The 13,388-nt window shown below is 42.8% G+C and overlaps 7 non-coding genes across 7 annotated transcripts; all 7 read left to right on the top strand.

Annotated features, from left to right (window-relative positions):
- The first annotated feature begins 9,048 nt into the window (after nucleotides 1-9,048).
- trnal-uag (transfer RNA leucine (anticodon UAG)) lies at nucleotides 9,049-9,130 on the top strand. The gene has a single exon. It is a non-coding gene; the product is annotated as a tRNA-Leu (tRNA).
- A 96-nt stretch (nucleotides 9,131-9,226) lies between these two features.
- trnal-aag (transfer RNA leucine (anticodon AAG)) lies at nucleotides 9,227-9,310 on the top strand. The gene has a single exon. It is a non-coding gene; the product is annotated as a tRNA-Leu (tRNA).
- Nucleotides 9,311-10,363: 1,053 nt separating this feature from the next.
- trnal-uag (transfer RNA leucine (anticodon UAG)) lies at nucleotides 10,364-10,445 on the top strand. Its single transcript has one exon. It is a non-coding gene; the product is annotated as a tRNA-Leu (tRNA).
- A 1,223-nt stretch (nucleotides 10,446-11,668) lies between these two features.
- trnal-uag (transfer RNA leucine (anticodon UAG)) lies at nucleotides 11,669-11,750 on the top strand. The gene has a single exon. It is a non-coding gene; the product is annotated as a tRNA-Leu (tRNA).
- A 96-nt stretch (nucleotides 11,751-11,846) lies between these two features.
- On the top strand, nucleotides 11,847-11,928 carry trnal-aag (transfer RNA leucine (anticodon AAG)). The gene has a single exon. It is a non-coding gene; the product is annotated as a tRNA-Leu (tRNA).
- Nucleotides 11,929-12,990: 1,062 nt separating this feature from the next.
- Nucleotides 12,991-13,072, top strand: trnal-uag (transfer RNA leucine (anticodon UAG)). Its single transcript has one exon. It is a non-coding gene; the product is annotated as a tRNA-Leu (tRNA).
- Nucleotides 13,073-13,168: 96 nt separating this feature from the next.
- Nucleotides 13,169-13,250, top strand: trnal-aag (transfer RNA leucine (anticodon AAG)). The gene has a single exon. It is a non-coding gene; the product is annotated as a tRNA-Leu (tRNA).
- The last annotated feature ends 138 nt before the right edge of the window (nucleotides 13,251-13,388 follow it).

Below are 13,388 nucleotides of genomic sequence, written 5' to 3'. Positions count from 1 at the left end.
GGAGAAACTCTTAAAAATAGTGTCTAGTGTCTGAAGTATGCCACAGATTTATTTTCATTGCATCAACATTGTCAAACTCATGATGAAAAATAAAATAAAATAAAAATAAAAAAACAAACAAAAGAAGATCAAAATCGACGCAACAGAACCCAAGATATTTAACACTTGTGTTTGGTCTGAGATTAATTCACAAATTAAGTCTGTTAAGGGCAGTCCCTCAACTACTCACAGTAACAAAGACTCACAATCAGCCAGCTGCTGCAGGTAATGAGCCTTGTGGTCAGTGTTTTTGAAAAATATGACAAAAAATCATTTGTAAAACCATATTTTTATGGCAGACAAGCTAATAAGGATCTAGTCAGTTCAGCCACAAGTGTAAACAATCCAATAACTTCAGAGATGATGGTTTGTACAACTCTTCTACGCGGATGCTAGAAGTGCTGATGCACTGATGAACTGATTAATACATCGAACCAAAAATGGGCTCCTAAGATTGTACTTCAGCTGACATTTCATCAGGTATAAATTCAATAATGATCAACTGCAATAAAGACAGAAAGTCATGTATTTTCTGGATTACCCAGTAAAATTGGTGCCATATGTAGAATTACCCCAGCTCGTGCAAAGCAATAACATTAAAAACAAAAACCAAATTAAAGCATAAATTAAGTATGAGAAAAGCATAAGTACCAATAAAATCACACAGTGAGAATGCACAAAATGAGGGAAATCTGTCTACATATGTGTGTCTGTCCCACTTCTGTGTATTGCTAAATATTTTATCTTCCATTGACTGACACAGACCAGTCACCTGTCAACTAATCACTGTGAACATACAGTATAAGTTCACTCATATCTTAGTGAGTAAAATCCTCAGTAAAAGTTGCTCTCAGTAGGTTTGTGAATTGGTCTTAAATGAGGACTAAACAAGAAAAATGCTCAAGAAATGGCCAGTCAAAAACATGGTGACTTCAAAACATTTTGCACTTTTTTTTTTCCATTGAAATGGACATGAAGCTTGCAAAGGAAGAAAATGCTTTGAATGCTTTAGAGGTTGTTTGTGCCTGTAGGAGTGCAGCGATGAGCCACCCACCCTGGTAAACAAGTCATACAGAGCTTTTAGTCTGAATGCATTAGTATTCTGGAAACTGAGGGTTGTGGTGCAGGTCAAAATTGTGCTTGAAGCTGCATTTGACAACTTTAGTTCCAGTTGAATGTGGGAGATTTCAAAAGGTTTATAAGTCTTATTTCCATTATGTCATTAATTTTGACTGTTGTGCACTCAGTCTTAAATTTGGCTTCCTAATTGGCAGGTGGGAGGGAGGCTATGGGGGCACGTTTTTGGACACTGTACTTACTGCTTGAATTTATGTCTTGAGGTGCCAGTATGCAGTGGTGGCCTAAAGGTTAGAGAAGCAAGCTTGTGACTGGAAGGTCGCCAGTTTAATTCCACGGACTGGCAGGATAAATTTGGGTGAGGAATTACCACCACTGAGGTGCCCTTGAGCAAGGTCTGCTCCATTAGACCTGCACAGAGACCAGTAGATCAGACTATGGTTGCGGTTGTGTAACTGTGTGAATGTGATAAGTGCATTCTTGAAGAAGAGAGCATTGCTCTCAGAGAATAAAGGTTTAAACAAAGTGCTTGTCGGATTATGTTTGTAACATTACAACAGTCTGACAAGCAGGCCCACTTCATGCAGCAACTGGCATACAGAGGCATACAGAGGTGACAAAGTGGGCAGGGGTTTGAAGTTCTCTCTTAAACAATTTTTCTGGTTTTCTGTTTATACATTATTATGATGTACGATATCTAAGTTAAACATGAGCAAAGTTCCAAAATTTGAGATCCATGTATGTAGAAATGCTCAGTGCAAGTCAAAAGCCGGGCTTCAACCTGCCCTGAATGCTTAATTTTCCATGTTTTTCTCTATCTTGCCAATGAGCTTACGTCGGCTCGTCGCACATGCCCAATAACAACTGTCTGTTCCGTAGACTCGGTTGTTAAAATCTTTCCATGTGTTGTTTGCGTTGTCCACTCTCATATTTCAGATGAGATTCTGGCTCAGACATGGATGGATATAATTGAGAAGATAACATTTCTAGAAAAGAACAAGAAAAAGAGGTGAAATCATACTACTGTAGTTTGTTTTATTGTTTGTTGATGTAGCCTCTGCAAACTGGTTGACATCAGCCTTGGGGCAGTGTACAAGAGCTGGCCAATCAGAACAGAGTATGCTTATCTGGATCTTAAAGAGACAGGGGCTAAAACTGCCTGTTTCAGACAGAAGCTGAACTGAGGGACTGCATGAAGAGTCAGTATAAGATAAATGAGGAGTTGTTTTTTAAAAAAAATTGTAAATCATCTAAAGATACTTCAGTAGAGCCCCAGATTAAAAATATAGACCTGGAAATGTGTATAACATGCCCCCATTTAAGCTTTCTTTTCATTCTTCACACAGCTACTTTCATTAGAGATTCATCTAGAGATTCGGTGTGTTGCCTATTTTTTCCACGTGAGGTGCACAGTTTTAAGTTTTATAGTTTCAATGTCTATATCTGTAGAATATAATTTACAGATATGAAAAAAATAATAAATAATAATAAAAAATATATTTTTTAACTCAACACCTCCTGTATCTGTTTCAAATTAAAAGCCCTCTAACATTTCTGTGGACATAATCCCTTAATTTCCTAAGGCTTTTATTGTGCAATATTTGTAGGACTGTGTTGTGAGAAATTAAGCGACTTGCACGGCTCCATACATTAGTGGAGACCTGGCTTTTAACTGAGTACTGGCATTTATTTGAGGAAATATAGTAGTCACAATAGAAACCCCACCTAGGCTATAATTATATTATGTTAATAAATCAGCATCAACATCAGGTGAAGGGCAGTATTTTCCCAGTGTGCCCTCTCTCTGAACGAGGGTAAACACAAGTCACGTGAAGTGACCCCTCATCAAGGATGGATGACACCAAACTCACTGTAGAGACAGAAAAACACACAGAGCTCAATGACCCAAGGAATAAGTGTTGTAAAGATATTAGAAAAAAAAGAAAAAGCATGGGATGCAGTTGCCTCAGCTGTTGGTCCAGATGGTAAGTTTGGATATATTTTTGTGATGCATGACATATTGTCTTTCATCCCAGATAAGTAACTCAAACTAATGTAAATAAAGAGACAGCTTACTGTGTCTTTATATATAGGCCTATATAGAGAGGCTATACAGAATTGTTTTTTCTGACTGTGGCCTACTTTGAGCTATGTAAAAGATTGTTGCTTTTACGATTAAGCACATGCTCCTTGACCTTTTTCTATCTGAGCAGCAGTTCAGCAAGGTAGCTGTCATGCACAGGTAGAGGTAGGCAGTGTGGCCAGAGCATTAGACTTCAGAAAACACCTTTTCCTAGGATACAAAACATCCATTATCACCTGTGTATCCCAAGTGTCAAATGGCAAGTAAGGAGAGATGAGACACATGAGACACTTTGTATGAACTAGTTCATTTGGAGTTTTGCAAAGGTTTTATGAGGAGGGAAATGCATGCAACACAATTGTTAAGACATATTCATATTACAGCAGAAAAACAAGGGTCTTGTGCTGTGCATTCTGTGTTCGTCTGCACAGTAATTTACCACTCTGGAACTCAAGGCAGTTCTGTACTAAACATTGCCTCCTTTTTTCTGATTACCGTCACAATGCACCACACACACAATAATGAGGAGGCATGCACAAAAGATGTTTTTCCAGGATAATGTGAATGCCATTAGACCTTAAGGATACAAACAATGCGTTGTGATGAGAAACACTGAAATTAAACATAACTGTGTTTGTTCATGAGAAAACTCCATAGGGCACCTTAATATATGTCACTATGTCACAAAATTACAATATGTGCTGATTCACATATTTATTAATTTGCTACAGCCCTTCACTAGTACAACCAGAACCTATACTGAGTGTCAGTTCATGGGAAGTACTGTGATCATCAGACCTCTTTGAATTAGACACGCAAGTAGCATGACTCAGCATCAGCTACAGAGTTCTTACCAAATACTTTGGGAGTCATCACATTAATATTTTCCCTAATAGTGCGAAAAATGAACCAGTTAGTTTGGAGAAAATAAGTCGTCAGGGGATTTGAAAAGTCACTAAATCAAGCAACAAAGTGACCAAGCTGACAGCAGTGTCTTCCTTCTTGGAGATGATTTCCCCCCAGTGACCATATCCAACAGCAGAATTTAATTTGTTCAAATAGGGCGAATACAAAACACACACATACACGCACACACACACACACACACACACACACACTGTTAGCAGTGAATGTTGGGTAGACTCCGCTGAATGGCAATGGCAGGTTGTTCTCTCCTTGGACTCCAGACAAAACCTTTTCCCGGGATACAAAACATCCATTATCACCTGTGTGTCCCAAGTGGCAAATGGCAGGTAAGGAGAAAACACATGAGAATGCACTAACACACTACGTCACACACACATAATAGTGCATAAACTCAGTTTCAGACACAGTGAATGGTATCAGCATGCACACAAAGTAAGAGGTATTCGCTTCTGTATGTATTTAAATCATAGGCACACACAGTCACTTTAAAAGCACATTTCTCTGTAAGTGTTACTGCCTTGAGAGCTTTAGCTTGAAAAAGTCAATGTGCTAACAAATATGCACCAAGGGAGCATTTCAGGTCATATGTTACTTTGATAGAATTTTTTTTTTAATCTTTTCAAAAACTTGCTTCGGTATGCCTCCATGGGCAATAGTCCTCAAATATTAGTTACACCCAAGCACAGCCATTCAGGCATGTAGATATACTTGGAAAAGGAATTTCTTCTGGATTGTGTTTGGTTGAACCTCTATCTCCAGCAGAAAAGGTAAGTTCACTTTATGGTTAATTGCTTCATTGCATGACTAGACTCCTGCATCCTTTATCTGTTCAGGGAATAGAACTTGTAATCCTGACGGTGTCACTGCCTTGCTCTAAACCTTGAATGAGTTATGAAGGAATTGTAACTCCATTTTAGGTGATTCAAATAGGTCTGGTATTGTGCTGCTACCCCTGTTGAGCTTTGTAGGGTATGTAATGTTCCTGTGCCAGAGACATACAAACAGCCACAAAAATGGCGATGAGTGTAGATAAGATCCTCACGGTTATAGGGGTTGTTGTAAATCAACTAACACTGAACCTTGAGGTTGTATGGCTATCATGTTAGCAAACAGTTGCATATTAATACATCCAGGCATCACACAACGTTAGCATTCCTTTGTAGTCATGTGTCTGGCCACCTGACTAAAGCAAGTCCAATATTCACTCTCTGTAGCTCTGTTCTGAACTTCACCAGTGTACAAGGGGGTTTATGTGTGTTTTAAAGAGCTGCCTGCTGCTTCTGGAAATGATGATGGTGAGAACAGGTGAGTAAACCAAACCAATAAAGTTGCAGGCTGATAAAACACAACAATGAGATAACAAATGTTTAACATTCTGTAGAGGTGAGGGGAACTGCAGAGTTGGGTGATCTGTGTGAATCTGTTGGTTCTTCACTACAAGCATAAAAATAGTGATTAGTGCGACTTTGAGCCCCGATGAAGGATTTGAACATTTTAAATCCCTAACACCGCACGACCCAACCAACAGCACATACTCTGCAGAAATTTTTCCATCCCTTTACACCTGGGCAGGTAGTGTGCAGTGGGTTTATCAGAGCTTTATTTGGCTGAAACCAGCTGCCTGATGCTGATGGAAACAATGTTGATGAGAGTGGTGAGAGTGAATCAAAACATAAAGTTGTGGGCTCTTAATTTAAAACAGCAGATGGATGCTGAAATGCTCTGTAGAGATGAAGGAAACTGCAGAGTAAGGTGATAATTCTCTGTGGGCTCATCACCAATGAGCAACACCTGTCTTATTTCACGTTGTCATTTGATCCTTTGTTACTATAAAAATATTCAGTAGGTAGCTTTAAGGTAACAGCACCTTGCAACTGTTACAGCAGCTTCAGTTCTGAATGAAAAGGACATTGGCAGGACATATGTGTCAGTCATTACTGATAAATTACAGCAAAATATGAACATAACATGAACACAGTATCAGACTCAATAATAAAATAGAAAATGTAATTCAGTCTGGTTATTGGGCTAACAATTTTGCTAATTTTCTCTATTGAAAATCTTTGAGGTTTGGATTGTTGGTTAGACAAAACAAGAAATTTGAACAAGTCTGCTTGGACTCTGATGATTTACAGACTGAGTGGCAAATTCACAAAGAATGGATTGTGGCCACTGATAGCGCCATGAATTGCGTATCATTTGCAACTACTATCCGCCCACAATTTGCCTTTTTTTTTTTGCATCTGATCGAGTGAGCGAAGCGGTTTCCAGTGTTTCAGGCTTTTCTCCATATTTCAGCACACAGATTGGTCCATAATGAAAACTGAAGAGAGAACAAAAGCCTCAAATTGCATGTCTTTAATTAACAGAGGAGTGCAAACACGGAGCGTTCCACAATCACAAAACAATTTTCATATATTTTGCTTTTTTTACTTTTCTAGTATTTGGCATCTATAACATAATCTACTGAAATGTCAAAATACTGTTATTAATGTGACTCTGGCAGGTCTGAAACATGTAAGATTAATGTCTGAATCTTAATTGAATCAATAATGTTGTTCAGGTGTCACTGAATGTATCTGGGATTTCAGGGAAACATCAGTGCTGATGTTCTGTTTGGTGCCCACAGCTGGCTGTGTGTCACAGCTGGCTGCAGCATCACACAGCAGCTGAAACATTAAGTGCATCTCCAAACTTACAAAGAGGCTGTGCGCATGTACGCATGCGGCACAGCAGCAGTAACTTCATTAACACCAGATCAGTCAGGATCTGACGGTAATTAATGTTCTCTGTTCTGCTACACATCTATACGAGTCAGGTGTTACACACAGGTTCCAGCTTATACGGCGGACTTGTTTGTAATAATGCGGCTTTTATGGATGAATCCTGAGCACCATCAGCACTGTCAGGACATTTTTATTTTTAAGTGGCTGAACATCTGAGATAAGCCTACCACCCCATACCTACCTGACAACCCCCCCCCCCATGTCTGACTGAAGATTTCGCCCTTGATATCATTCAATGTCAATTCAATATCATTCAAGTCTCACAAGCTTGAAGATTTGAAGAGACACTAATGATTTCACTCTAACTGTGTGTAGCTACTAGTTCGTTTTGTGAATTGGACTGTGAAATAAGGCTCATTTACATAGAAAGGGGCCAATTTTGCGCCACACGTATACATATTATCTAATTTACATACATGCAAATAGCTGTTGGGCTTCATATTCCAAGTGCATGAGACAAAAGCAGGCCTGCATGCAGTCACAAAGCCTGATAACAAGGAAGTGTGCCAAGTTAAACAAAGGGAGTCAAAAATGTACTCCATCTCCCAACATGCTTTGGTCAGTTTGCACCTTGGTATTAAATTCCGAAACTCTTGTCTCCCATTGGCAGAGTAGCTGAAACATCAGAGGAGGTCACAGCGACACAGCCGTGACATCACCACCCCTGCACACAGAAATCTCTGCCTGTCCATTGCAACTGTGATAGGAGGAAGCTCTGTTCCCTCCATGAGCCAGTTTACTAAAGGAGGTAATCCCGTACATGTGTACAAGGAACGGCCAGCTGCAAAAGGAACAGACAGCATGCATGCTGATATAATGAAATGTTCAAACAAATGACAGAAATTGCTCAACAGATGTCCTGCTCCTTTGCTAGTGTAGTTGACACCATAGTTATGTTGCATGAAGGTGATGCAATATGTGCTATTGCAGGCCGTGACTACATGATTTTCATTGCTAAGTACCTGACAGATCTTTGACTGTAGCTGTTAAAGAAACTGCCCTGTCAGGTGGTGTGGCCAAGTGGTCTAAGGCGCTGGATCGGACTCCAGTCTCTCAGGGTCGAGGATTTGAATCCCACCGCTGCCAGTAAGACATTTGTCCTTTATTGTACCAGGTAACCATCGAAAATTCTCTTTGTTAACCGAGAGTGTTGTCTCAGGCTACGTGCAGTCTCTATCTTTGTGCATTCAAAATCCAACACTGTGGCCTTCAGCTCTTGGAAGTTGGAATTTCTAGCCATAAACACAGGATAAGAGTGGGAAGATGGGAAAAGTCATTTAATATTCCGAGAAAGGTCTCATGTAATTTCTTAACTGCGCATACCATTAAAGGGAAACAGATGAATTCTAAAGCCCAAATGTGCATCTACTGAGTGCTTCACCATCAGTATTTTCAGAATGAAAGAAATCACGTTCTTTTGACGAGGTTATATTTCAGATTGAAACATTTCCACTTTGGTGCATTGCTTCCAAGTAGATTTGCATAGGAAGAGCAGTTGCCAATCTGGTCCTCCTTTTTGGAGGTCCACTTGATTTACTGAAAGTCTCCAGGTGCTCTGACATTGGGTTTTAAATCAGGGAAATGCGGGTGAAAGCCCTAGCTTCCTTAACGAAGAGCAGAGTGGCGCAGCGGAAGCGTGCTGGGCCCATAACCCAGAGGTCGATGGATCGAAACCATCCTCTGCTAATCATACCTTTTGACATCCAGCAAGGCTCCATGCAGTCTTCATGTCATGCAGTCCCACCGCTGCCAGTCAGACATTTTGTCCTTCATTGTTCAAGTAAACCTGTCAAGTACATGGCCAGGCAAAGATGATTAAACTGTCCCTTTCAGGGCCTCTGTATGTATTAGACTTGTACCACTAAATGCGCGGCAACGTCCTCTGGTGATCATGAACCCGATGTCAGTGGTGTCCAGAGTTGAACATTTGAGTTCTCATGATTTAGAAATAGTGCTGGTCAAAGCAGAGACACCTGGGAAATTCCTGCTCTTCACACTTGGTCGCTCAGTAATGTTGGATAGCAGCACTGTACATTTCTGATGTCGCGATGGACATTGACAGTTAAGAACTTGATTGATTTTCTGTTTCCTCCCTTGGAAATACCACGGGCCAAACATGACCCCTTTGGAAGCGGAGGTAGTGTGGCCGAGTGGTCTAAGGCGCTGGATTTAGGCTCCAGTCTCTATGGAGGCGTGGGTTCAAATCCCACCACTGCCATATTTAGCTCCTGGTATTTGGAGTTTCTCTCCCTAAACTGAGCATCATGGCAGGAAGGTGCGAAAGATCTCAGCTGTTAAAGAAACCTCCCTGTCAGGTAGTGTGGCCGAGTAAGGTCTAAGGCGCTGGATTAAGGCTCCAGTCCCTCAGGGGGCGTGGGTTCGAATCCCACCACTGCCAGTCGGACGTTTGCACCTCACCTGTCAGTTGACCTTCGAAAACAGTCTTTGCCAACTGAAAGTGTTGTCTCAGGCTACTTGCAGTCTCTATCAGTGTAGGTTCAAAACCCACCACTGCGACCTTCAGCTCTTGGAAGTTGGAATTTCTAGCCATAAACACAGGATAACGGCGGGGCAGAAGATGGGCAAAGTCATTGGAAATTTCCAGCAAGGTCTCGTGTAATTCCTTGACTGCGCATACCGTTACAGGGAAGCCTATCAAGTCTTAAACCGGAATGTGCACCTACTCAGCGCTTTTCCATCAGTGTTTTCAGAATGAAAGAATTCACGTTCTTATGACAAGGTCATATTTCACATTGAAACATTTCCACTTTGGTGCCTTGCTTCAAGGTAGATTTGCATAGGAAGAGCAGTTGCCAATCTGGTCCTCCTTTTTGGAGGTCCACTTGATTTACCGAAAGTCTCCAGGTGCTCTGACATTGGGTTTTAAATCAGGGAAATGCGGGTGAAAGCCCTAGCTTCCTTAACGAAGAGCAGAGTGGCGCAGCGGAAGCGTGCTGGGCCCATAACCCAGAGGTCGATGGATCGAAACCATCCTCTGCTAATCATACCTTTTGAAATCCAGCAAGGCTCCATGCAGTCTTCATGTCATGCAGTCCCACCGCTGCCAGTCAGACATTTTGTCCTTCATTGTTCAAGTAAACCTGTCAAGTACATGGCCAGGCAAAGATGATTAAACTGTCCCTTTCAGGGCCTCTGTATGTATTAGACTTGTACCACTAAATGCCCGGCAACGTCCTCTGGTGATCATGAACCCGATGTCAGTGGTGTCCAGAGTTGAACATTTGAGTTCTCATGATTTAGAAATAGTGCTGGTCAAAGCAGAGACACCTGGGAAATTCCTGCTCTTCACACTTGGTCGCTCAGTAATGTTGGATAGCAGCACTGTACATTTCTGATGTCGCGATGGACATTGACAGTTAAGAACTTGATTGATTTTCTGTTTCCTCCCTTGGAAATACCACGGGCCAAACATGACCCCTTTGGAAGCGGAGGTAGTGTGGCCGAGTGGTCTAAGGCGCTGGATTTAGGTTCCAGTCTCTATGGAGGCGTGGGTTCAAATCCCACCACTGCCATATTTAGCTCCTGGTATTTGGAGTTTCTCTCCCTAAACTGGGCATCATGGCAGGAAGGTGCGAAAGATCTCAGCTGTTAAAGAAACCTCCCTGTCAGGTAGTGTGGTCTAAGGCGCTGGATTAAGGCTCCAGTCCCTCAGGGGGCGTGGGTTCGAATCCCACCACTGCCAGTCGGACGTTTGCACCTCACCTGTCAGTTGACCTTCGAAAACAGTCTTTGCCAACTGAAAGTGTTGTCTCAGGCTACTTGCAGTCTCTATCAGTGTAGGTTCAAAACCCACCACTGCGACCTTCAGCTCTTGGAAGTTGGAATTTCTAGCCATAAACACAGGATAACGGCGGGGCAGAAGATGGGCAAAGTCATTGGAAATTCCCAGCAAGGTCTCGTGTAATTCCTTGACTGCGCATACCGTTACAGGGAAGCCTATCAAGTCTTAAACCGGAATGTGCACCTACTCAGCGCTTTTCCATCAGTGTTTTCAGAATGAAAGAATTCACGTTCTTATGACAAGGTCATATTTCACATTGAAACATTTCCACTTTGGTGCCTTGCTTCCAAGTAGATTTGCATAGGAAGAGCAGTTGCCAATCTGGTCCTCCTTTTTGGAGGTCCACTTGATTTACCGAAAGTCTCCAGGTGCTCTGACATTGGGTTTTAAATCAGGGAAATGCGGGTGAAAGCCCTAGCTTCCTTAACGAAGAGCAGAGTGGCGCAGCGGAAGCGTGCTGGGCCCATAACCCAGAGGTCGATGGATCGAAACCATCCTCTGCTAATCATACCTTTTGACATCCAGCAAGGCTCCATGCAGTCTTCATGTCATGCAGTCCCACCGCTGCCAGTCAGACATTTTGTCCTTCATTGTTCAAGTAAACCTGTCAAGTACATGGCCAGGCAAAGATGATTAAACTGTCCCTTTCAGGGCCTCTGTATGTATTAGACTTGTACCACTAAATGCCCGGCAACGTCCTCTGGTGATCATGAACCCGATGTCAGTTGTGTCCAGAGTTGAACATTTGAGTTCTCATGATTTAGAAATAGTGCTGGTCAAAGCAGAGACACCTGGGAAATTCCTGCTCTTCACACTTGGTCGCTCAGTAATGTTGGATAGCAGCACTGTACATTTCTGATGTCGCGATGGACATTGACAGTTAAGAACTTGATTGATTTTCTGTTTCCTCCCTTGGAAATACCACGGGCCAAACATGACCCCTTTGGAAGCGGAGGTAGTGTGGCCGAGTGGTCTAAGGCGCTGGATTTAGGCTCCAGTCTCTATGGAGGCGTGGGTTCAAATCCCACCACTGCCATATTTAGCTCCTGGTATTTGGAGTTTCTCTCCCTAAACTGAGCATCATGGCAGGAAGGTGCGAAAGATCTCAGCTGTTAAAGAAACCTCCCTGTCAGGTAGTGTGGCCGAGTGGTCTAAGGTGCTGGATTAAGGCTCTAGTCCCTCAGGGGGCGTGGGTTCGAATCCCACCACTGCCAGTCGGACGTTTGCACCTCACCTGTCAGTTGACCTTCGAAAACAGTCTTTGCCAACTGAAAGTGTTGTCTCAGGCTACTTGCAGTCTCTATCAGTGTAGGTTCAAAACCCACCACTGCGAACTTCAGCTCTTGGAAGTTGGAATTTCTAGCCATAAACACAGGATAACGGCGGGGCAGAAGATGGGCAAAGTCATTGGAAATTCCCAGCAAGGTCTCGTGTAATTCCTTGACTGCGCATACCGTTACAGGGAAGCCTATCAAGTCTTAATGCGGAATGTGCACCTACTCAGCGCTTTTCCATCAGTGTTTTCAGAATGAAAGAATTCACGTTCTTATGACAAGGTCATATTTCACATTGAAACATTTCCACTTTGGTGCCTTGCTTCCAAGGCTCTTCCTATGCCTTGCATAGGAAGAGCAGTTGCCAATCTGGTCCTCCTTTTTGGAGGTCCACTTGATTTACCGAAAGTCTCCAGGTGCTCTGACATTGGGTTTTAAATCAGGGAAATGCGGGTGAAAGCCCTAGCTTCCTTAACGAAGAGCAGAGTGGCGCAGCGGAAGCGTGCTGGGCCCATAACCCAGAGGTCGATGGATCGAAACCATCCTCTGCTAATCATACCTTTTGACATCCAGCAAGGCTCCATGCAGTCTTCATGTCATGCAGTCCCACCGCTGCCAGTCAGACATTTTGTCCTTCATTGTTCAAGTAAACCTGTCAAGTACATGGCCAGGCAAAGATGATTAAACTGTCCCTTTCAGGGCCTCTGTATGTATTAGACTTGTACCACTAAATGCGCGGCAACGTCCTCTGGTGATCATGAACCCGATGTCAGTGGTGTCCAGAGTTGAACATTTGAGTTCTCATGATTTAGAAATAGTGCTGGTCAAAGCAGAGACACCTGGGAAATTCCTGCTCTTCACACTTGGTCGCTCAGTAATGTTGGATAGCAGCACTGTACATTTCTGATGTCGCGATGGACATTGACAGTTAAGAACTTGATTGATTTTCTGTTTCCTCCCTTGGAAATACCACGGGCCAAACATGACCCCTTTGGAAGCGGAGGTAGTGTGGCCGAGTGGTCTAAGGCGCTGGATTTAGGCTCCAGTCTCTATGGAGGCGTGGGTTCAAATCCCACCACTGCCATATTTAGCTCCTGGTATTTGGAGTTTCTCTCCATAAACTGGGCATCATGGCAGGAAGGTGCGAAAGATCTCAGCTGTTAAAGAAACCTCCCTGTCAGGTAGTGTGGCCGAGTGGTCTAAGGCGCTGGATTAAGGCTCCAGTCCCTCAGGGGGCGTGGGTTCGAATCCCACCACTGCCAGTCGGACGTTTGCACCTCACCTGTCAGTTGACCTTCGAAAACAGTCTTTGCCAACTGAAAGTGTTGTCTCAGGCTACTTGCAGTCTCTATCAGTGTAGGTTCAAAACCCACCACTGCGACCTTCAGCTCTTGGAAGTT

This window comes from Thunnus thynnus, chromosome 9 (assembly GCF_963924715.1).
Source record: "Thunnus thynnus chromosome 9, fThuThy2.1, whole genome shotgun sequence".
Lineage (NCBI taxonomy): Eukaryota > Metazoa > Chordata > Actinopteri > Scombriformes > Scombridae > Thunnus > Thunnus thynnus.
The sequence above is the reverse complement of the archived record's forward strand: the minus strand, read 5'-3'. Positions and strand labels throughout refer to the sequence as shown.